Below are 6,000 nucleotides of genomic sequence, written 5' to 3' on the forward strand. Positions count from 1 at the left end.
TAACCTTGCCTAGAGAAAGTGGATCCAAATGATTTTCCTAACACCTTTGGTGGTGCCACGGGCTAGATGATAGACTGCCAATCCCAAGCTTGGTGGTTCTCAGTGCAAAAGAAAGATGAGGCTGTTCACCTGATTGACAGATTTACAGGCTTGGAAGCCCTGTACAGGGTCACTGTGATTGAGAATTGACTAAGAGGAGTGGATTTGTACTGTGCATGATTAAGTGGATTCTGAGTGGATAGCACACCAGACTTCAGTACTTGACAACAGTATTTCCCAATATGACATTTAGATGGCACCCAGAAGCTGTTTTTTCTGCTCAAAGATGCTAATTCAACTTTGGAAATAGCCAAGGTCCCATCTTCATGAGAAATTTGTTGTATGAGTTAATGATTTTTCAGTAAAAGTTGCTGTGAGTAATTACATACGCTTTTGTGAAAATTTGAGCTCTTAAATGGAAGACAATATTTTACTATATTGGCTTATTTTAGTATTTTATAGTTTTTTAAAAAAACTTAGTTTTGAATGGATACATGTTTGTAAAGGTGCGTAGTGGTTTATGAATTTCCTTCCTATTCCTGTTCCTGCTTTTCCCTCTTCAGAAGTAATCAGTGTCTTAAGTGCCTGTTCAGAGATATTCTGTGCATCTGTGGGAATCTAGTAGGTGCATCCTTGTTTGATTTTTCACCTATTTACAGTTTCTTATTCTGCACTTCGCTGCTTTTACGTATCTCTTGGAGGGCATTCAGTATCAGTTCATGAGAGCTACCTCCTTTTTACCAGCTGCCTCCTATACATAGGAATCCTGGTATGGCGCTATAGGATAAGACTGCAAGGTCAGTTTGAAACGCAAGGTTGGTGGTTCAAACTTACCTACGGCTCCTCAAAAACCCTATATGGGGTCACTATAGTTGGAAATGACTCAACAGCACTTAACAACTGTACAGAAGGAATCATAGGGTGAAGCTGTAGGATAAATAAAACACTGGGCTGCTAATTGAAAGGTTAGTGGTTCAAATCCACGAACAGCTCCTTGGAAACCCAATACATAGAATTCATAACCAATTACCTATTAAATACTTGAGATTATTTTCAAACATTTTCTATTGAAAGTAAGGTTGCAACAAATATCCTTATACAGATGCCATTTCACACGACAATGTGGAGTGTGAATGCATACAATAGGGTAGAAGTAAGATGACTAGGTCACATCGTTTTGAATTTTGATCCTCAGAACCATTTGCCCTCCAGAGAAACTATAATTTACCATTCCACTCACAATGTCTAGACAGTGCCTCTTCTCTAGAACCTTGTGAGCAGTTTTCTCCGTCTTTTTAAGTCCTAGACCAGCTGGCAAGTGACATAAAATCGTTTGTATTTCTAAGATGAAACATTTTGCAGATATTTGAAAGCCATTTGTATTTCTCAACCAGTTTTGTCCCTGGCCTGTTTCCTATTAGATGTTAAGTACCATAGAGTCCATTCTGACTCACAGTGACACTGTGTAGGGTTTCCAAGGAGCAGCTGGTGGATTTGAATTGCCAACCCTATTTGTATTCCAGTGCTGATTCTACAGAGCCACCCCAGGAGACTTGCTCATATTGGCTCAGGAGAACTTCATGTATTTTAAGGAAATGAGCTCTTGATCCTGTGACACAAGATACAAATATATCCCCAGTTTGTCTTTTTCTGATGCATTTTCCAAACAGATTTTTTAAATGTGGTTGGATTTATCAATCGTGTTTCATGGTACCTAGCTTTTGCTATCAGGAATTTATACAGATGACTTAATTTTGATCATAATCTGGAAATCTCATATGAGGTGTTTGTGTGAATTTTTATTCAGTGGATTCTTGTAGTCTTTATGTTCCATCCTCCATAATAAAACGTTGCAGAATATACCGGTGAGTTGCAATAAAAGTAATGGCATTTTCCAGGTTTACATCAAGGATGTCATCCTGGAGGCCCAAGAAATGTGCCTCATGTTCAGTCAGGTGACACAGGTGAGATGTAAATGTTCTCTTTCTGGGCAGATACTGATTGTCTTTTGAGTCCTGGTGAGACACTGTAAGATAAAACACTGGACTGCAAGGTCAGTTTGAACTGGCAGATTGGCAGTTCAAACTCACCAGTCACTCCTCTGAGACCCTATGGAAACCCTACATAGGGTTGCTATGAGTTGGAAACGACTCAACAGCACTTCACAACAATATTGACCCTCTGGGCTCTCTGAGCATTTCTCACGTGTGCTTTCTTCACATGTGAACCCTTCTTGCATCTGAATTAATTGAATTATCTCTAAAGTTAGGTGAGTTCATTTGTGATCTGAGACTGACAATTGACACACTGACCTGGTCTTCAATGCAGATCAGAATTCTTTTTAATTGGCTCAAGAATGAACCTAGTATTTCTGTGTTTATGATAATTCCCTCAGGACAGAATGTGGTTTTGCCATTCATATTCAGAGTATATCACTGAATGAAGATCATTTTTCTTCTATTAAATAGTGACTAAAGAGCTTTGGTGTGACATGCTGATAAACACTGCACTACTAACTGCAAAATTGGTCGTTTAAACCCACCAGCCACTTCTTGGAAACCCTAAACAAGGTCACTGTGTTGGAACCAACTCAACAGCATTTAACAACAAGGAGCCATGAGGGCACTGTGGGTTAGGCATTGAGCTGCTAACTGCAATGTCAGTAATTCAAAGCCACTAGTCACCTTTCTAGAGAAAGATAAGACAGACTGCTCCCATGGTGATTTACAATCTCAGAAGCCCTAAGGAGTAGTTCTACTCCAACCTATATGGTCTCTATGAGGCAGAATTGATTTGGTTAAGTGGGCTTAGCCTCTCATCCCAATCTTTCGTAAGTGACTCTTGACTTTAACTTTTGTCACCAAGTACATTCTTTAAAATACAGTGAAACCCAGAACTTAATTGGGACTGCCTTATTTTTCCAGAACTCTTACGTTTTCCTCATCTGACAATGTGCAGTTTTACCACTTTGCTGTTGGTCTCCATTAGAGGAGAATATTGAAATTTTCTTTCTCTGAGAGGTTTCCACCTCATACAGGGTTGAGCTTCCACAGGTTTTACTGTATAATAGGATTAGTGAGATGTAGCGCTCTAAAGAGCTCTGATCTCCCACTCAAATGCTCTGTGATGTAAATTATCACTTGGAGCATCCTCTAATTCATCTTGCTAATATGAGAAATCAGAATATCTTGAAATATCTTTGGAGGAATGGATGATATCTTTGGGAATTGTGTTGATTCTTTCATGAATTTGTTGATTTTTGTCATTGGCGGTTGTCCTTTGGACCTTATAGACCATGGAATTAAGAGCAAAGTTAATCTTATTACTTACATACAGCATTGTCTTTGGCCAAGATACTGAAGAAATAACCAAGGTGATTCATCCAAGCTTTTTTTTTTTTTTTTTTAAATAGAGAAGAAAGAAAATGTTGTCTTCGCTTCAAATACAGCTTGAATTTTTCATGAATGAGTATTAAGAAGGAATTCATTAGTGTTAACTCTCATTGATCTGAGAGGTATGACCCTTGCAGGACTTGAGTTACTTTTTAATGTTTATTTAGATTGCTTCTCCAAAAACTGCTTATTAGATTTCTGGCCATACTTCACTGTTATTCAGGTGAAAAGCTTCACAGCTGAATAATTTTTTCCCAAAGGGAATCAGCTGAATGGGTAGAGAAGAAATTAGATCATTTATAGTTCTCCATGATTGCATAATAATTACCCTGCGTTCCAGCTTCATGCGCACATCTCTATTATTTGAGGCTCTCTGCAGTATGCTTTTGTTTATTTTTTGTTTTTCAAAATGCTATTTTTCCACTGGACTGCTAACCACTAGCTCAGCAGTTCAAACCTACCAGCTCCTCCTTGAAAAGCCCATACAGATGGCTATGAATCAGAACCGACTTGGTGGCACTTAACATTACAATAGTTATTAGAAAAACCTTTCCTCTGTGAAAGAGGTGACTAGAGGACATGAAAAGCATTAATTTTTTTTTTTCATTATTTGAGGTTCCAGATGGAATAGTACATTTCGACTGACCACTCAGAGTGTTCTTATAAACATCCAAGGAAAATCCCTGTATGCGTGCCTAGACATGTGGTTTTAGCTGGCAAAGAGAAGCACTGGGTGCCTAGGGTTCTCCCCTGGTAGAACTAGAAAGCCTATAGACGTTTTTTTGTCAAATATTTGATGGTGGTTGAAAAGTATAAGCATAGTAGAATTGTATCTGCTGGAGCTACTCTGTGAAAGCTTTATGACGATATCCACACATTTAAAAATTGGTCTCAGGGCATGGTTTGTTTTGTCCCTACAAACTATTAATGCAGCTTTGGTTTGCAAGGTAGTTGTGTTCCTCATGTACTATTTTCTATCCAAACGACAGTTAATTAAAGCAAGCTAGCATGTGTGTTGTGTGCTTTATTTTCTTCAAGTCTGAGTTGTCTTACGGTAGTGTATGAGTAGTGGAATGCTAACGCATAAGCTAATATCCATCCTCACAGAATCTTCCTATTCTGACTGGTGGATCAAAAACTGCCTGGAAGCAGGTAACCATTTAAATCTTGGCACTAATATCATAGTAGGATATAACGGGTCGAAATCAAGTGATAAAACCAAGGGATCCTTTATCTCCCTGTGGTGACATGCCACATCTAGGTGGTGGGTGACCTATGCCATCTAAGTCGGGGATGGCCACATGTGTTGCCTTTGTCAGATTTACCTTAATCTAGGACAGAGTCCACTTTGTGTTTTATGGAAAATCTTTTGTAGAAATTCAGTGGCTAGAAAGAAGCATATTTCCATTGCTTTTCAGATGGGCACGCACATAAAAAAAAGCATGTGTGTCTCAAACACGTTATTAGTTGCATACCTATGGGGCTTTAAAATGAGCGTTCTCCCGGTAAATCCCTCATTCAGTAATTTGGAAGCAGAGTTAGCAAGGGCTTCTTGAAACCCAGAGGGAAATTATGCAGGAATCTGGCGGATATTTTGCACTGTTTCCCACTTGCACCTTTTGTTTCTGTAGTATCTGTGGTGTAATAGAGAAATCAGCTTCATTGGTTATCTTCATGTTTCTTTCTCTCCTCAGATGCAGACAGACATGCCGAACTATCTGGGAGTCCGCTGAAAAGCAAAAGTACTAGGAAACCTTTGGCATGTATCATTGGGTACTTAGGTGGGTATTTTCTAAAAGAAGAGCAACTCAAAGAACAATTTCTGTATGCTATGGATATTTGACCATGCTGAATCTACACACCTAAATTGAACTGAAGGATGCAGCTAAGATTATATGCCTTCATATGTATATCAGTTTGTTTTAGAAACATTTTCTATTTCATCAAAACACATACACTCAATACAGAGTTTTGTACAACTACTTTCCCACCCCACAAAAAGTATTGAATTAATTTGTGTTTTTATTAAATTAAATGTAGCTTAAACAAAAAGGAAAATAAGAATCACTCAGTTATTACTTAAAGTACGAGTTCTTAGTGAATGAATATTTTTTCTTAGCGAATGGATATTTAAATTCTACCACCACTTCTAATTCCATTAAATAGAGAAGGGTTGGTTTATTTGCTTAGTTTTACAAAAAAACGAGATTGAATGGATTGTAAAATTATAAATATATAGGTAACAAAACATTTGACATTTCAACAATTTTCACATGTACACTTTACTGACATTATATGTTTTTCATGTTGAAGTTGAACTAATTTTTAACCTACCTGTAAAAGAACAATTTGTTGTTTTGATGCACCAATTGAGGCTACTTTGAAAGCTGAACAAATGTATCACTTTCTGACTTGCATCCAAGGGTGATGGATCCAGCTACATGTTGAAGTCTCACAGGGAAGGGTAGTATATACCCAAGGACTACTGGATAAGAACCTTTTTTTTCCCACTGAAATCTTAAGATAACTTTAAAAAATGTTTTGCTATGAATTGAAAGAAGGTTTACAG

The sequence above is a fragment of the Chrysochloris asiatica genome, unplaced genomic scaffold, assembly GCF_000296735.1.
Source record: "Chrysochloris asiatica unplaced genomic scaffold, ChrAsi1.0 scaffold00024, whole genome shotgun sequence".
Classification (NCBI taxonomy): domain Eukaryota; kingdom Metazoa; phylum Chordata; class Mammalia; order Afrosoricida; family Chrysochloridae; genus Chrysochloris; species Chrysochloris asiatica.